Genomic DNA, 18,528 nt, shown 5'->3' on the forward strand with positions numbered 1-18,528 from the left:
ATTTCAGACTTCGGACCTGTGAAGAGGATACTGGGAGAGGACAAATTTCAGTTGTTTTAATTTCTGATGGCAGCCCCAGGAAACGAACATGAGGTAATAACAGTATGTACCTCATCAGATTATGAGAACTGAATGAGCTGTATGCGCCAAGTGTCTAGAACAGTGCCTGCCAAATAGTGAACATTCAACTAATTTTAATTTTTACCCACATACTAGGCATTGTACTGGATCCTGAAGAGTACGGGGGAAGAGGCAGTCTTCAGAGATCCTCAAGATAAAGATGGAGCCCTGGAAGCTGAGCAGGTGAGGGATCAGAAGGCGGGAAGTGTGCTCAGGGGCCGTGTGCATCTCCCAGGTGCCAAAAATAGTGGACTGCAGCTCCACAGCTGCCACCAATAAAGAAATCAATAAGCCTGACATCTGCTTAGGTTTTTAAAGACGAGCAGTAAGTCCAGAGAGGGGTTAATGCAATTCTTTCCAGTACCTTCCTCTCCTCATGCCATCTCACTGCCTGCTCTCTCGTGGGAATCCACGCTGATGAGGACACTCGGAGCACATTTTCTGGAGACAGCTGTCCCTCTTTCAGCCTAATGATACTGGGAATTAAGGTGGCCAGGGCGGGGTAGGAGTGGAGAGTGGGCAGTGGCAAACTGTGGAGGAAAGCTATGCCAATTTTGTATGCTGAGTGGTTTTGTAATAATATTTGCATGGTTGCTTTAGCCTTGGAAGTGAATTCTCTTCACCAGGAGACCCATAGAGCACAATCTAGTTTTACCCAAATCTCTATAAAACACACTGGGCCAGAAAGAGTGTGTTTGGCGGGTGGTGGGGGGTGTTCAACTGAAACACAGCTGAAATCAGACATTTTATAAGTGTCCATTGGCCAACACACAAAAATGTAGAGTTGATTGACATCTTGCTTTATTAAACAGAAAAAGAAAAAGAAACCTTCGCGCTCTTGGAGAGAGCCTATGATTCCATTTGATCACCTGCACGCAAACATAAGCAGTGTCAGGAGCTACCCTCAATGTTCATGACACGGAGGGGTCAGGTTCCTGAAGACATTTCTGGTGGCTCAGTCCCTGGAATTCCTCAGGGGTAAGGGGCATTACTGGGTGTTCAAACCTGTACCCACCAACCCAAGATATTACGGCTACCCCAAAATACACTTGCCTCTCCACTCTCCAGAAACAGTCTTCTGGAATACTGGAATTACAGTAACATCCCAGGACGTGTAAACAGGACAAGCCAGGTTCACCTTAGACAGGCATCGGAAACGTGCTGGCCTTTGGTGAAAGGGACAAAAGAGTTGGTGTTTATTTTGTTCCCCCCGCCCCAGGTATCCTGAGATCTCCCTAGGAGTGACAGTAGTGAGAAGGCCCCCTGTAGCGCAAAGCTCCCTGGCACCCTCTCTCCTCCCACCAGCTGCCTGGGGATGCCCGGAGGCCTCCCATGTAAGGCAGCCCAGTTCCCTGCCCCCTTCTCCCTACTGAGTACACTGAGATCCAAAATTACCATCTCTCCCACCCTCCTCCCAGTACAACTCCCACTGCCTGAGCTGGCAGGTCCCAGCCAGGGAATTGACTTTGGGGTAGCCACAGCACAAACCATGCCCCCGCTCACGGAAGGAATCCTAATTCTACACTGTATGAGTGCCGTCTTTATTTTTAGCCAAGCAGGATGATGGCTGTCCTGAGGCCAGGACAACAGGGTCTGTTGTGTTAACTTGGATGATAAAGTCTAGGGCTTGCAAAGTCAAGTACTAGAGGTGTCCAAGTGTTGATAAAAATGAGACCGGCCGGGCACAGTGGCTCATGCCTGTAATCCCAGCACTTTGGGAGGCCAAGGCAGGCGGATCACAAGGTCAAGAAATCAAGACCATCCTGGCCAACATGGTGAAACCACATCTCTACTAAAAATACAAAAATTAGCTGGGCGTGATGGTGCGCGCCTATAATCCCAGCTACTCGGGAGGCTGAGGCAGAAGAATCACTTGAACCCAGGAGGCGGAGGTTGCAGTGAGCCGAGATCGTACCACTGCACTCCAGCCTGGGCAACAGAGCGAGACTCCATCTCAAAAAAAAAAAAAGAAAAGAAAAAACGAGACCAAGAATAACTCCTCTGAAATCCATTTCGACTCCTGCTAAAACACCTCAAAGAACCAGTCTGGGGCATCACTGTGTTAAGGGCCAAATATGCCATGGACACCCCTTCCTCAGGAAGCTGTTAAAACCGTAGATCCTTAACTAGAATGAGCTAAGTTTATGTCTCCCTGAAGGCAAGAGATTGGATAATGCCCTTTCAAGGACCTGCAGATCCTTAAGAATTTGTGATTTTTTTTAATCCTCCTGTGGATATCTAGGCATTTCAGCCTGCTTCTTAGACTTAAAAAACAACAAAACTTCCCCCATCTCCTTGTTATTATTTCATTCAGAGCTCGCAACAATTGTGTGTGCAAAATTAATCCTCTTTGCTGTGAAGTCGGTTCCCCCAATGCTGCTTCTCCAAAACCTCTTTATGTGTCCTAGAGGGCTTGATGAGCCCCAGATACACTGTATAACCTAAAAACAAATAATCCAAGAATAACTTTGTCAGCCAGGTATTCAATTCTATCTGGTTTCATTCAATGGCTTCAAAAAGAGAGTTGAGAATCTTAAGTTTCTGATTTTCTGGAAGTTAATAGACCACTCATTATTCACTCAGAACGCATTCCGGTAGGGAGTGCATGCACGGAGCAGCCAGGACTCTCAGAATGGAGACTGTTTTCTGGCTTCATCGAGAGTGTGGGGTGAATACACTACTGGCATTGGAGAGAGGCCACGGCCAGGGGTAGGCCTCTTCCTGGAGCTGGAGAGGCTTAAAAGACAAATGTGTCTTCTCCGCATGCTTAGTGTCTTAACAACCCGTCTCTCGGCTCAGCCGCCTTATCAGACCACAAAAGGCCTCTTCAACTATTAAGTTTTCAAACTGTAAATGCTCCCAGTGTCTTCTTGAACACATTTGTAAATAGAACGCAGAACTCTTTAGCTCTCAGATAATTGGACGGAATCAGATGACCTACCTGGCTTCAAACCCTCCCCACCAGAACCCACGGGAAATGCATTCTTTTCCAATTCCATCTTTCCTCTATTTCTAAAGTACAGATAATAGGAGATCAAGATTGTCAAATTTCTAGACACCATAAAAAGATCCATCGTTTTATATGCAACCTATGCACAGGTCCAAATCTAGACATAGACCACCCGGTTGGAAAATAAGGAATAATTTGAGAAAATTTTCCAGATAATTCTATACTTCCATTTCCTTAAAAAACAGTCCTCAATGCCTATAATCCCAGCACTTTGGGCGGCTGAGATGGGTGGATCGCTTGAGCCCAGGAGTTTGACACTAGCCTGGGCAACATGGTAAAACCCCGCCTCTACAAAAAATTTTTAAAAAATAATAATTAGCCAGGTGTGGTGGTGAGTGTCTGTTGTCTCAGCGTCCCAGCTACTTGGGAGGCTGAGGTGGGAGGATCACCTGAGCCTGGGAGGTCAAGGCTGCTGTGAGCCGTGGTCATGCCACTGCAGCCTGGGTGACAGAGTGAGACCCTGTCTCAAAAAAAAAAAAAAAAAAAAATTCGTATTTCCCCCAATTTCATTTAATTTGGCACATATGTACTTAGTGTTTAGTAAGTCAAGTACTCCTTTTCTTTCCCTCTTCACTAATAAGTGAGATTATTTTTTCATCTTTTTAACTATAATCAAAGACCCATTAATAAAACCAAGGGGGAATGCAGATTTTTAATTCTTCCTCAGCCACCCGCACTTTGGACAACACCACTGCTATTGAAAGACAAGCGTTCCCCAGATCAAGCAACTGTGTTTTGTGACTCTAGTTCTAGTTGTCTAATAGGGCAAGTTCTCTGTTTTTCTGGGCCTCAGCTTCCTCAAATGCAGGCCTTACCAAGTGTGAGTGCATGATCCCCTTCCGAAGCACGGAGGACAGAGGAGACTATCCAGCCTCTCCCTGCTTTGCACCTGGTAACTGGATCTTTGCATAACAGAGGGACATTAAATTCAGATGCAGTACTGCAACAAGCCAACAGATTAAAAGACAGAAACCTTGAATGATTCGTCAAGGTGGGAACAGGGAGACCCAACAGCTCGGAGTAGTCCAAAGCTTTTCATCCACAGCTGAAAGAAAGCTTCAGGCAAGTCTGCTAAAAACTCCTGCCTTCTACACTCAACTGGGCTCTCACTGACTTCGGGGAGCGGTTTATGCATTTCTGGACACGCTACTCAAAAGAACCCACCATACAGCAGATGCTACCATGGAGGGCCTTCCAAACACACCTTAGGACCTCTTTTGATTCCTCCTAAGAACAATCCTGTGAAGTAACGACTGCACCAATTTTACACATGAGCAAATGGAGGCTTCAAAATCTCTAATCATCTGGCCCAGCAGGAAGTTCTCTGCACTGCTAGGATTCCAGCCAAAGCCTATGACCCCAACTCAGGACCTTCCTTTCCCTCCTGGCTGCCTCCACTGGTGCCAGGTGCCGGGTTTGCTTCCTCTGGCAGGCAGCAGTACAGCCCCCCTTTCTCCCAGCCCCCAGCTTCACGAAGTGACCCCAGGTCTCAGCAAATGCCTCCCCTGTTTTCCTCATTCTCTCCAGGGCCTCACCAACCTCTGCTTCCCTCTGGCCTTCCAGGGAAGGCAGATGCCAGAATTGTTCTTTTCCCCGCACTTGCTCGCCTCTTCCAGCCCAAACACCCCTGATCTGGTCTCGCACATCTCTTGTGTTTACCAAACATGTCTGGGAGGGAGAACAGAGGGACTCTCATGAATAAACCTTCCTTCAATGCTACAACCTCCTCAAAATACTCTGTGGATTATTTTCAACCAGCACACTTCTGGATCCAGTGTCTATACCCGCAGTGTCACTGTCTTGGCAATCATTGTCTCCTTCTTCCCTTGCAGCCTGGCTTCATGAACACCCCTCACAGACACTGTTCTATCAGTGGCCTTTTCCTATCATCCTTCTGGGTGTGGGCGCCTCTGAGACATGCCTGCCTCTCCACTTGTCTGCTAACCTCGCTCACGGGCTTGCCTGCCTAGCTCTTCCTGTCCTTGAAACTCAACTCTGACCTCAGCATCCTCCCTGGTGCTGCAGGGATGTGTCTGAAGGCAGAAGAAAGAGGCTGAAACTGTTGAGTCTCTAAGTCTGTCTTCTTAAAGAGATTCAGCTTCTCTTTGGATTTGCTCCTGACCTTTTGCGGGTTCATCTTTGGAATTTGTCCCCTTGCAGTTGGTGCAGTAGGAGAGACCTAGAGCCACCTTCCAACAGAGACGCCCCCAACACCATGGTCTGAGTCACTTAGGCCCACATGATCAAAAGCAAGGGAGTATCCACAGCTCTGTGTTATCTTGTTCAGCTCACCAGTCCTGGAGCCTCTGGGATAGGGTTTCCACAACACCCTACGTATGATCAGCCCGGGCGGTGGGGTCTGGGGTGTTCCCTCTGCCTCTTTTCCTGTCTAACCTGAGGAAGTTGATTAGCAACTGTTCCAGGCCTTATCTGGGTATGAATAAAATAAGGCCCTAAAGAAACACACCCAGGGAAGCATGGTGAGTGTGCTAAAGGGTTGTGTAGGAGCAGAATGAGGGTCCAGGTTGGGCACTGTGGCTCATGCCTGTAATTCCAGCACGTTGGGAGACCAAGACACCAGGATCACTTGAGCCCAGGAGTTCGAGACCAGCATAAGCAACATGGTGAAACCCCATCTCCAAAAAAACACAAAAATTATCTGGGTGTGGTGACACACACCTGTGATCCCAGCTACTTGGGAGGCTTAGGTGGGAGGATTGCTTGGGTCTGGGCAACAATGAGACCCAGTCTCAAAAAAAAAAAAAAAAAAAAAGGAAAGAAAGAAAGAAATCCCACACATCTCCCTACTATCTGGAGAACTAAGTTCCTCTGAGTCCTTAGCACTGAGTCCTAACTCAGGATCAACCTCTCGATTCCACCTAAGAGCTCCTCCACAAAGCCTTTCAAATCCTCTCTGACAAAAGTGACTTCTTTTTCCTCCATACTCCCAAAATGTTTTGTTTGGACCACTCTTCAGGTACTTTACTCACTTAATCATCCCTTCACTCCCTCATCCAATAAACACAGGGCGTCTACTACATGCAGTCTGTGCACTGGTCTGCACCATAGTGCTCAGCAGGTTTCTCGCCCTTCTCCTGCTGGACGGACACTGACAGACTGACAGCAGCAAGGGAACGTCTTTCATCTAAGCATATCCTGGAACCTCAAAGCCTCCTCAGCCTCCAGCACAGCAAACCACAGGTATTCCAAAAATAAAATGATTGAAATGAATAGAGCAATTATCATAAGTTTCCTTAAATAGTAAACTGCCATAAAGTGCATGCAAAATCCATTTCAGTGATAGATTTAAAGTATAATTCAATATTTTTCCAGAAGCATATTAACTATGTCAAGGTAGGTGCATTTATATACTTTACATGGTTCTGATTCTTCCTCTCATAGCACCTGACAGCCCCCTACTCCTACACCTAACCCCCGCAACACACACACACACTCACTCACTCACACCACTAGATGGTTATTATAGGAGCAGCAGCTCTGGACCCATCCTAATGGAAGAAGGAATTGATGAAGCCAGAACCACCACCTACAGCCAGGGGTGTGTTCTGAAACATTCTCTTCTGCCCCCACAAGCAGCACTCCCACTCCACACCTGCCAACCTGCACCTATCTGGCGGCCACCCAGAAGTCACAACCCACAAAAGCTGGCCCAGTAGAGATGCCAGGCCCCTAAAGCCCTCCAGTGTGGGAGACCCCACTGGAGAAGAGGCCCTGAAGGTCCAGGGGTTCTCTCTGCAAGGACAGATCAGGGCATCACTTACTGCAGCCACTCAGCAACCACTTCCAGTAGTTTCATTGCGATTTGTCAAGGCAAACATATCCACCTACCCTACCTTTGGTGGAGGCAAGAGGTTGGGCCAGCCAGCTGCAGAGGACAGACTCAGACTCAGCTCCATCCCCCAACACTTCCCAACCGCCAGTCCCAGGGCAGGTCTGGAGCTCTGGAATGCCCTCGTGCCTGCCATTCCAGTCTCTGCGACCAGCCCATGCCAGACCTTGTCCTCCTCCCACTCCAGTGTCCCTTATCAAGGTCTCTGCATAGATTTGGGCTGCCGAGGACAGCTTCTGGCAAATTCCTGCCAGGGGTCCTGGACCCTCCTGCTGCTCAATTCAGCCTTGCGCTTTCATGGATTTTCCAAATAGCGGGGACCACAGGCAGCTCAAAGACTTAAAACACAAACGCAAACCCGAGGGAGGGAGAGAGGAAGACAGGGAGGGGGAAACCAGGTTTTAGGAGAAACTCGACTTCAGAGAGAGGGCAGGATTTCCCTATCATTATGTTCCCCATCTCCCCGGCAGACGCCAATAACCGGCCCTAAGATGCCCTTGCTCTTTGCGCGCCCTCTGCACTCCCTCGCCCCGCGTCTAACGTCTCATCTGGGCAGAGAGGGGGCGAGAGATGAAACACGCCCGAGGTAGGATGGTCCCCAAGACATTACCTGAGGCCGGAGTACCTGAGTACCTCCGCTCCTGCCGGAGGAGGGGACCAGAAGACGGCCCAGGGATGGGGACCCGGGATGCGCGCCCGTGCAGGAGCTCCCGGCCCTGTCCTGGGTACAATGAGTCTCCGGGTGTCCCGCTGTCTCGGTCCCGCTCTGTCCAGCCCCCTCCCCTGCGCTGCGCTCTCCCCGTCCCCGGCCGGATGCTAGAGGAGTTTGCGCCGCCCAACGTGGGACCCCGGTTCGACGTCCTCACTCCTCGCCCTGCTAGGGCTGGGATTCCCGCACCCAGATTTGTCGCTAAACTTTCCTGGGCACACACGGTCTCGGGGGTGCCCAGCCTCCCCCATCCCCTGCCCACCCGGAGCCGGCGCGTCCCGGCTGCAGCGGGACGGTCGCTTCACCTGCTCGCGGCTCGGCCGAGGCTCCCGCGGCTTCCTCGCACGTCCAGACCCAGGCGCCACCCGGCGGGTCCCCGCGCAGCTGCCGCCACCGCGGCCACCACCGGTGCCGCCGCCGCGCCTGCCCCGAGCTGCAAAGCCGCGGTTCGCCGGCAGCCGCGGGAGGCGCAATCCCGGTGCCCTGGGCTCGGCCTGCGGCTCCTCCGCTGCCTGCAGCCGCCGCCCCGCCGCGTCCCGCTGCCCTGGGCCGGCACGCACCGGCGCTGGAGTCCACTCCTCGCCGCGCTGCGCAAGGGATCCGCCGAGCCTCCGGGATGGGCGGGGATTCCCTCCCTCTGGTTGATTCGAGGGGCGGGAACTCCCTTCCCGGAGTGACAGGGACGGGGGGCGGGGATTCCCCTGCAGGAATAACAAGGTGGGCGGGGATTTCCCCGAGCGAGCCCCGCCGCGGGCAAGGAGTCTCTCTGGGTGAGCCAGGAGTCCTGGTGCGCCGGTTTCAGAAACCTGGGGATCTTGGGAGGAAGGCATCCAGGGAGATGGCTGCTCCGAATCTCCATACAGGAGGGGCTTAGGGCGCCATCTAGGTGGAACAGAGCGAGCTAGGGGATGTGAAGTTGCCTCTGCATAGCATTTTACATAGCAAAAAGAAAAATGTCAATTGCCTTATCAAAGAATGGGGCGGAGAGGCCAGAGGAGATGGGAGAAGAGCTAACCACTCACCCCAAGCTACCCTTAGCCTCTGGTCCTTGGGATACCAAAGGTAATTTAGCACTGGTATGAGGATTTCGGGGAGAGGGGACCTCTTGGCACCTCAGAGCTGCTTAATCCCGCAGTTAAGCCCCTGGGGGAAATCCCATGGCCCTGGGGTGGTGGTTTTGGTCCCATGAGTACTAGCCACGAGCTCCTGCTGCGTGGACCGTGACAGCTAATGCCAGCCGCCCTTGGCTGCCGTCCAGGTCACTCGAGGAACGGAGCCTCAGGCTTTTGGGATCCTTCATTCCGGTGGATTTTCAGGAAGGCCTTCAAATATTTTTGGTTCTTTTTTTTGTCATCCTTGTCATTCTGCCTACCACAGGGAGAGGATGGTAAGAACATAATAGGAAGACTGCACAGCTCTGCAAGTTAAGCTCTCTTAAGAGGAAAAAGCTGGTCTTTTTCAAGTGCTGGCAGATAAGAGTAAAAACATACGAAAAATTACAAAACCGGGATAATGAATAGTTGAATAATGCTTTTGACATTTTCTGCAGAACAGTAATTGGAAATCTTTGCTTTCGGGGGGATGGGGATGGGACAGGGCAGGCCCCAGCTGCAGTTCTGCCCAGCAAGGCAATGACTCCGAAAAGCAGGCAGACATAAATCAACTGCACAGACCGGACAGAGCTGTCCCGCAACACCAGAGACCCGAGTGGTCCCAAGGCATTTGGAGATGGTAATGTCCTCAGGGGTTGGGGTGGAGAAGTTCTTGATTTCAGCTGTTTTTCAGCTTTTATAATTACCAGGCCACTGAGATCAATGCTTGCACAAATCCAAGCATCGTATATGACAAGCTGGGCACTCTCAGGCACTCAGAGCTTCTCTTCCTATGTGTAAATAGAGAAAACACCTATCCTGCAGGATTGCCAGAACTAGCAGTAACACAGTTGTTCAGCGCAGTACTTAGGAGGTGCTCAATGAAATGGTAACCATTGTCAATGAAAGGTATCATTGGGACACCACAAAAAATCCTTCTAGAAGGATCAAAGAGGGCTGGTGCTTTCTGTTTGTTTCACAATCCCAGGCCCATCTTCCACCACTCTGTCCCTTGTTTTCTCAGCCTCGGTACCCAGCACATAGCTTGGGCCTACCTCCCTCAGCACCCATTAAAAGTTTGCTGAATCAATGAATATGCAAATAAATTTATCACTCAAACTGCAGTCACTGCTATTTCTTATCCACTGCCATCCCCAATTCTTTCATTCTAGCCATGTACTCCTAATCTGTAAATTCTGTTTCCTCTGCCAGAGTGACATTCTCACTCTCTTGTGTCTGCTGAAATCCCAAGGAGGTAAATGTCATCTCTACTGGAAAGGCTTCTCTGATCATCAGAACAAACATCAGGTTTCCTCTGCCTTGTTAATTGCTGCAATGGTAGCACTTTATGCAAATTGCCAATCTAACCCTTGTCAGGTGTATTAAGTTGTAGAAATTACGGTGTTTTGTCTCACATATTTCTAGCTTGTGAGTTCCTGGAGGTAAGAGAACTTAAAGCTTATTGTTTGTGTTCCCAAAGCCTAGGGTGGCATGGTATCTGACCCAATAACCACTCAGTAAATATTTGCTGAATTAAAATGAATTGTTAGGTATATATGTGTATGTTATATGTGGCATATATTATGTATAAATACAATATATGCAGATGTATTTTATATCTGTCTCCTTCAGACATGGCCCTGCTGACCTGCTTTAAATACTTCATTTCAATCACTTTTCAGCTGATATTTTCCAGAATATTTTTGGCAAGTTCTCGTCTGCTAATAATAGTTCAACTCACAAGAGGTCAATCAAATGCATGGAAATTTTGTTTTGCCCTTGCAATCTTGTCAATTTGGAAAGCTGACAACTGAGGGCATTTATTTTCCAATGTTTGAAGATCAAAATGTAAATTCTTTCTGCCCCCTTGTTAAATATTTAGTCATAGATTAGTACTTCTATCAAAGTTGCCATTTTAATTTAGTGCTCATAATATATGTGATGTGGAGGAGGAGGCTGTATATAGAAAATCTAAGACTTCAGAGCAAAGGAGGATTAAAATGATGAACAAAGAAAAAAACGTGTGATCCCAAGCTGTCTCAGTGACAGAATGTAGTGTGGTTTAGGTGAGTCCAAGTAGATTCTCATGGATTGCAGTGCCATGTGGTTTACCTCTGAGCTTTCTCCCTCTATGAAGAAAAATCTACAGACCAGGCAGCTGAAACTAGAACTGGAGGTTTTGTTACCAACTCTTGAGAAGACTGCTTTCCATCTTTCCGCCTCATCTGCTCTTCCAAGTAAGTTTCAAGGGAGGAGAAGTAAACTTAGTCAACAACTGGCTCAATTCCCTTTCTCCTCCCAGCCTCTGTGGGTTCATTTTATCTCCAAAACAGATTCTAGCTTCCTGTTTACCTAGCTAATTACCCTTTTTTCTTTCTTCCGCAAATTCCTGGCCACTAACTCTTCCATTCATGACCTCACACTGGAATGAGCCATCCCCTGGCCAAGAAAGGGGCTTAAAAAGAAGAAATGCGGCCAAGTGCAGTGGCTCAGACCTGTAATCCCAGCACTTTCGGAAGCCAAGAGGGGCGGATCACCTGAGGTCAGGAGTTTGAGACCAGCCTGGCCAACATGGTGAAACCCAGCTTCCGCTGAAAATGAAAAAATTAGCCAGGCATGACAGCGGGCACCTGTAATCCCAGCTACTGGGGAGGCTGAGGTAGGAGAATCGCTTGAGCCTGGGAGGCAAAGTTTGCAGTGAGCCAAGATCATACCATTGTACTCCTGTCTGAGAGTCAGAGCAAGACTCCATCTCAAAAAAAAAAAAAAAAAAAAAGAAAGAAAGAAAGAACAAATGAGTAACAATCATAGTAAAACATTAATTCAGTGGATCGCAGTCTGGACTACGCTTAAGGATTCCCAAAAGATTTGAAAATTTTAAAAACTCCAGGCTCACCCCCTGAGATTGCTATATACTTGGTCTTTGGAGCACCCCTAGATGCCCCTTAACCAGAACCTCCAGTGATTGCAATTTAGGTGGCCCGCAGAGGATACTTGGAGAAACAGTGAAGTAGAGTGACATTACAGCTAAGAGTGTGCCCAAGGTCACATTCCAGTATTTGGTCATAGTACTGTACAGATAGACTTTATTTTAAACATTGATAAAAATGTAATATTCATCCCATCTCAGATGAAATATTTTATTTAGCCAAAACACAAAAAGGACCTGTATTTGATGCATACTGGGTTTTTTTCTTTTTCTTTCTTTGAGATGGAGTTTCGCTCTTGTTGCCCAGGCTGGAGTTCAATGGCGCAATCTCGGCTCACTGTAACCTCCGCCTCCCGGGTTCAAGTGATTCTCCCGCCTCAGCCTCCTGAGTACCTGGGATTACAGGTGCCTGCCACCACACCTGGCTAATTTTTGTATTTTTAGTAGAGACAGAGTTTCACCATGTTGGCCAGGCTGGTATCAAACTCCTGACCTCAGGTGATCCGCCTGCCTTGGCCTCCCAAAGTGCTGGGATTACAGGCGTGAGCCACTGCACCCAGCCCATACTGTTTTAAAATATATATTTAGGGGAAAGGTTTAAGCACTTTTCATCCATGTACATTGAAAATGAGTTTCACTGTATCCATGAGCATGACGGTGGATTTTACGCAAATATGTTTTATTGTTTCCAGTGTGGTCTAATAATACTGCACATGAAGAATTTGTAATCTGCTCCTGGGCGCCCCCTTACAAGCCAACCCATTATTTTATATCTTTTTCTCTCAGCCTTTCATTTATACTATGGAAGCATTGGTTGCCAGGGTAATGTTTTTAATACAATTTTTGGCAGAAAAAACTGAATTACAAACTAGTAACTACAGACCAGGTATGACTTTCACAATTTATATAGATGATTCAATCATTGTGCAATAGGGTAGAGTGTAGTGTTTATCCAAGTAGATTCTCTTGGACTGTGGTGGGATTTGATTTACCTCTGAGTTTACTTGCTGAACACACATTAAGACACAGTAAAACAGGCCTGGTGTGGTGGCTCACACCAGTAATCCCAGCACTTTGGGAGGCCAAGGTGAGTGGATCACCTGAGGTCAGGAGTTCAAGACCAGCCTGGCCAACATGGCGAAACCTCATCTCTGCTAAAAATATAAAAACTAGCTGGGTGTGGTGGCAGGTGCCTGTAATCCCAGCTACTTGGGAGACTGAGGTAGGAGAATTGCTTGAACCTGGGAAGCGGAGGTTGCAGTGAGCCAAGATCGCACCACTGCCCTCCAGCCTGGGAGATAGAGCAAGACTCCATCTGAAAAAAAAAAAAAAAAAAAAAGACACTAGCAAAACAAGCCTATTAAAAAAAAAAGAAAGAGGTTCAGTTTCGATTAGCATAACCAGTACTCTGCTATCAGTATATCTAAAGAGAAGCTGTTTTAGTTACACATACACCTAGGTTTTGTTTTATACTTGGCCTTTGTCTTTATTTTGGTTTACACAAGAGACAGGACATGGCACTGAGTCTTCTTGGGGTTTACAGCTTCTGTCACTCAGGCACAGTAGTGTCCCCCCAAAGTTGGGAAGCTTGGGTTCTTCCCCATTCCCTGTTCCCACATTGTTAGAATTCAGTCAAATCACCGTGTATCTAAATTTGTAGACCACAGGATTTAGGTAAGCTATTTGCCCAACACATTCTCATCCCTAATTCCTATCTCCCCTGCTGATCATTCTTGTTCTATTCTGATTACTTACTTATGAAAAGGGATTATTTTAAGTCAATCATATGCTATTTTTACTCCTTCATCAGATACTTCTACTTCCAGATATTTTCACTGAATAATCTCAAAAACTGTAATGATAAAAATAAATTATATTTCTTATCTATCTATTGCATTTTCTTTGGGGTTTTTTTGTTGGTTTGTTTGCTTTTTGAAACAGGTTCTTACTCTGTCACCAAGGTTGGAGTGCAGTGGCATGATCATGGCTCACTGCAGCCTCAACCTCCCAGGCTCAAGCGATCCTCCCACCTCAGCCTCCCAAGTAGTTGAGACTACAGGTGCATTCCACCACTCTTGGCTAATTTTTTATTATTTGTAGAGAAGGGATCTCACTATGTTGCCAAGGCTAGTCTTAAACTCTTGGACTCAAGCAGTCCTCTTGCCTTGGCTTCCCAAAGTGCTGGGACTACAGACTGAGCCACCACACCCTGACCTTTTTAAATTATACTTCTTCATTCCTCTTTGTATCTTTTTGCCTATCTTAGCACCTGCCTTTATTGGTAGAGCTAACATGAACATGGAACTAAAAGTCAGCTAAATGATATCCAGCCCAAAAAGCAACAGAGCCCCAGTACTGTGTTCCGTGAGCAATCACAATAACACAGTAAAATTCGAGTAACATTGGGCACCTTTCTGTAAAATGGCATAATAATACCTACCTCTAAAAGTCTATTAGGATCTTGGGTCCGCAGCAAGATCATAGATGGGAAAGTACTTTGGAAAAATTTAAAGGTCTCTTCAAATGAGAGAATGTGAAAGCAACAGCTCTTGGAATAACAATTTGTTTGTCATAAAATGTACATGAATAAGATGGTTAACATTTCGTCTCAATGTGCAGCAAGAATTACCAAGTGTGATTGATGAGGCCATTGATAAATCATCATCCACAAGTTATTTGCATGATGTATGAATTAGTGAGCCAAACAAGAAATGCATTTTGCATCTCTGCTGTACTCAAGAGCACCGGTCAGTGAAATCCACAGAAAGTACAACCTTGGGGAAAATGCTAGAGCAGACTCGAAAAAGCCAGATTTGGTGAAAACAGTCTTTGTCCATTTGAAGATATATAAAACGTTTATTATTATTTTGATTTTAGCAAATGCTGACAACTACCTCCTCTCTAATTGCCCATTGGAATGGCTTCCCAACTGAGCTATTTCTTGAAAAAAAGCCCAGACAATAGCGCTCTTGGTTGGCCTTTATTTAAGTCACAGGGTCACTCTCATTTCTAGTTAATAGAATGCCACAAAAAATGTTTCAATGCCCGTTTTCTCTATTTGTTGATTTTTTGTGTGAATCTAGGGAGAAGTGAATCATCTTTTCTGCTTTACTGTGTACTTATCAACCAGGAAAATATCCCAAACTGCCTTTAAATAACTTGCTATTGTAATTTACCTAATCAGACCACCTGGAAATAAAGAAAGAAGAAACCAAAGAATGAAGGCCACTCTGAAGATGACAAGATCCCAGAATTCTCAAGCCCAAAGGAGACATCGTAGGAATCACTTTGCCCAGGTTGGTTCTGTGGCTTGCCTAGGAAGCACTCTTAATGGGGACGCAGCATGTATTTTAGAAAGGTGGCGAAGAAAGACCCTGTGGGATCAGGTGGCCTTTCTTTCTGCCCATCATTTTCTGCCCATCATTTTGGCCATGCTAATTCTATCTCTTGCATAATATCCAATGCCTGGTTTTCACAGTCGAGATGCCATGTCTCAGGACAGTGGGTTCTGAAGATGGAGACTGACTTCATGGACTAACGTCATTCCTGTTCCCTGTCATTGAAGGGTGCACATGTATCTCTGCTTTATGCCCTGGACGAGGAAATATTCTCCAATAAAGGTAGCGGACTTATAAATTAATTCCTTATGATAAATTCCAAATGCTCCTCAAAGAATGATGTTTTTCTTATTAAAGTCTTTTGAGACATGTACCATCAGTCAGATGTCATGGGGCTTATCAATATTGTATCTTTGCATGAATCTGCAAGATAGTGCTTTTAGAGATCAAAAGAGTCCACAGAAAATGCAGTAATGTGGAATGGCATATAGCAAAGTTTGAGAATTATTGTAGACACGTAATTTTTTTTTTTTCCTAACAAGGGCTCACAATCTACTAAAAAAAAAAGATACTTTTTTTTCTGGAATTGTTAATTGACAAACCTTTATGTAAAATCAAAGTGAATAGTCGCATAGACACCACTTCAAATTACAGTTCTTTGCTGGGTCAGAATTAGGGCAAGGCAAGGGAGATGCTAGGGCACAAAATTTAAGGAGGCACCCACTTTCAAGGTCAGCCCTGAGAGTGGGTGCACAACACTGAGAATGAGTGCCTTCTTACATTTTTTATTTTATTTATTTATTTATTTATTTATTTATTTATTTATTTTGAGATGGAGTCTTGCTCTTTAATTTTATTTATTTATTTATTTATTTATTTATTTATTTATTTTGAGACGGGGTCTTGCTCTTTCGCCCAGGTTGGAGTGCAGTGGCACGATCTCGGCTCACTGCAAGCTCTGCCTGCCGGGTTCATGTCATTCTCCTGCCTCAGCCTCCCAAGTAGCTGGGACTACAGGCGCCCGCCGCCACGCCCGGCTAATTTTCTGTATTTTTAGTAGAGACAGGGTTTCACCATGTCAGCCAGGATGGTCTCGATCTCCTGACCTTGTGATCTGCCCGCCTTACCCTCCCAAAGTGCTGGGATTACAGGCGTGAGCCACCGCACCCGGTCCTTCTTATATTTTTTTAAAATTGATATATCATAGTTGTACATACTTGGGGGGTACACGTCATATTTTTATGCCTGTATGCAATGTGTAATGATCAAATCAGGGTAAATGGGACATTGATCACTGCAAACATTTCTCTTTTCTTTGTGTTGAGAACAATAGAATTATTGTAGCTATTTTGAAATACACAATAAATTATTGTTAACTATAATTTCTCTACCCTGCTGTCAAATACTAGAACTTATTCCTTCCATCTCACTGTCCTTCAAATTTTCCCTAGCTTCCTCTCTTGCGTCACCCTATCCCTGGCCCTGGTTCTCTGACAGAGCACTTAGAATGCAGAAGACATCCTCAAAGGTCTGGGTGCTCATCAGCAGAAGGGAGTGTAGCAATAGTGACTAACAGCACAGAGATCAGCCTGGGCTTTGCCAATGACTGTGGGCTTGACCTTGGCAGGCTGGATCCAGACACAGAACCCCATGATGCCATGCTGCGGCTGCCTGCCCTGCCCACCTCCCTCCTTCCCTCGCGAATGACCACACACAGGCCACCGAGCAACACGCAGCTGTCAACACTGCACAGATGATTTGCAGAGGCAGGTCTGGCAGCACTGTACACATGCTTTCTAATTTCTACACCTCAACGCAGTGCTGGTAGGCGGAGTGCTCAGCAGCCTCCGAGAGACGCTGACAATGTTTTCATTGGTCCATGCCTGCTGTACGCCTTGCTTCTGCACCGTCTGCCTTGTTTTCATCCCCATAATGCTCTGTCTCGACCTTGATGCAGTTTCCTCTCCCTCACTGCCTCCCAAACCCCTGCACCAACTAGCACTCCCTCTCTGTAATTAACACGTATCCCATTTCCTCTTCCTTCTCATCTCTAGATCTTCATCCTCCAATGAAGACATGGCCTCGCCTGCAGCTCTCTCTAGGTAGTCTGTTTATTTGATCACAATACACATTACCTTATAACTCAAGGTCAGGAGTGGTGTGAGGGATTCCCATGCCCATATATTCCATGGCCTGTCATTTCCATCACTTTCTTATCTAAATTCTCTTGTGCCTTGGTTGCATCTACTTGAAGAACTGCAATCCAGGATGAAACCTGCCCTCCCTGGGCTTGTGCCTTGACGTTAAAGCACTGATGGAAGAAAATACGTACCTGGGTAAATGACAAATTCCTGGTTGCCCATCTCAACTGGCTCTCAACAATGTCCAGGAACCATTTCTCTAATCAACCCATTCCCCTGTGTATGAAATAAGTATTTCAAACCTTCTGCATAGTGTAAAATTTCTGACTGCTCTTGTATTACCTTTTTCTTACCCTCTTCTTAACTGAAGATGACCTTATTTTAAAATGCCCAGATAAAAGTTATCAGATAGGAGCCCCTTAACTTCCTACCTCCAGGTTAGTAGGTCTTCCCTGAATAAGCACCCACCTCCCTTGTTGTTTGTTTGTTTGTTTGGTTTTGTTTTTTGGTTTGTTTGTTTTTGAGATGGAGTCTCACTGTCACCTAGGCTGGCGTGCAACGACCCGATCTTGGCTCACTGCAACCTCCGCCTCCCGGGCTCAAGCAACCACCTCCGTATTCCTTCCTGGAGGCGGCATCTCTCCACTTAGATATTCCACAGATGCTTCAAACTACTGAAGTACAAACTGAATTCATGCTCTTTCCTCCCCAAAACCTATCCCTTATTGTTAGCCATTCCAGTAAAGAGGGCCCTAATACTCCGAGCTGTCCAAACCAAAAAAGCCTCAGTGTGCTTCACGTCTCATATCCAAAAAAGTGCATCCTATCAGTTCTTTCTCAATCACTTGCTGGTTAAACCTGTCTGGTCCAAGCTACCTTTATCTTTTATTTACAGCAGAGGTTCCTCTGCTGTAAATTAAAGTTTTTTCTTTAATTTTTGTTTCAAAACAAAGCTTTTTTTTTTTTTTTTCCAGCAAACAAGTTTTTTTTTTTTTTTCTTTTTGAGATGGAGTCTCGGTTTGCCACCCAGGCTGGAGTACAGTGGCGCTATCTTGACTTACTGCAGCCTCCGCCTCCCAGGTTGCAGCAATTCTTCTGCCTCAGTCTCCCAGATAGCTGGGATTACAGGCGTGCACCTCCACGCCCAGCTAATTTTTGTATTTTTAGTAGAGATGGGGTTTCACCATGTTGGCCAGGCTGGTCTCGAACTCTTGACCTCAGGTGACCTGCCTGCCTTGGCCTCCCAAAGTGCTAGGATTACAGGAGTGAGCCACCGCGCCGGGCCAGCAAACAAGTTTTATTGGAACACAGCTGTGCTCATTCATTTATGGACTGTCTAT

General features: G+C 46.5%; 1 protein-coding gene and 1 long non-coding RNA gene across 6 annotated transcripts in view; one reads left to right on the top strand and one right to left on the bottom strand.

The window, feature by feature from the left end:
• The window catches only part of LOC105473016 (PDZ domain containing 2), a 480,967-nt gene extending 472,484 nt beyond the window's left edge, over nt 1–8,483 (bottom strand). For 2 of the 5 annotated variants that reach the window (XM_071099065.1, XM_071099061.1), the window contains exon 1: nt 7,995–8,335. The gene's annotated coding sequence lies outside the window, so the exon portion shown is untranslated. Of the gene's footprint in view, nt 1–6,984; nt 7,746–7,994 lie in introns of those variants that run through there. The other 3 variants (XM_071099068.1, XM_071099064.1, XM_071099063.1) reach the window with 3 other exon arrangements.
• Nucleotides 8,484–10,426: 1,943 nt separating this feature from the next.
• Nucleotides 10,427–15,479, top strand: LOC105473013 (uncharacterized). Its single transcript, XR_982004.3, has 3 exons — nt 10,427–11,017; nt 14,894–15,005; nt 15,188–15,479. It is a non-coding gene; the product is annotated as an uncharacterized lncRNA (long non-coding RNA).
• The last annotated feature ends 3,049 nt before the right edge of the window (nt 15,480–18,528 follow it).

The sequence above is a fragment of the Macaca nemestrina genome, chromosome 6, assembly GCF_043159975.1.
Source record: "Macaca nemestrina isolate mMacNem1 chromosome 6, mMacNem.hap1, whole genome shotgun sequence".
NCBI lineage: Eukaryota > Metazoa > Chordata > Mammalia > Primates > Cercopithecidae > Macaca > Macaca nemestrina.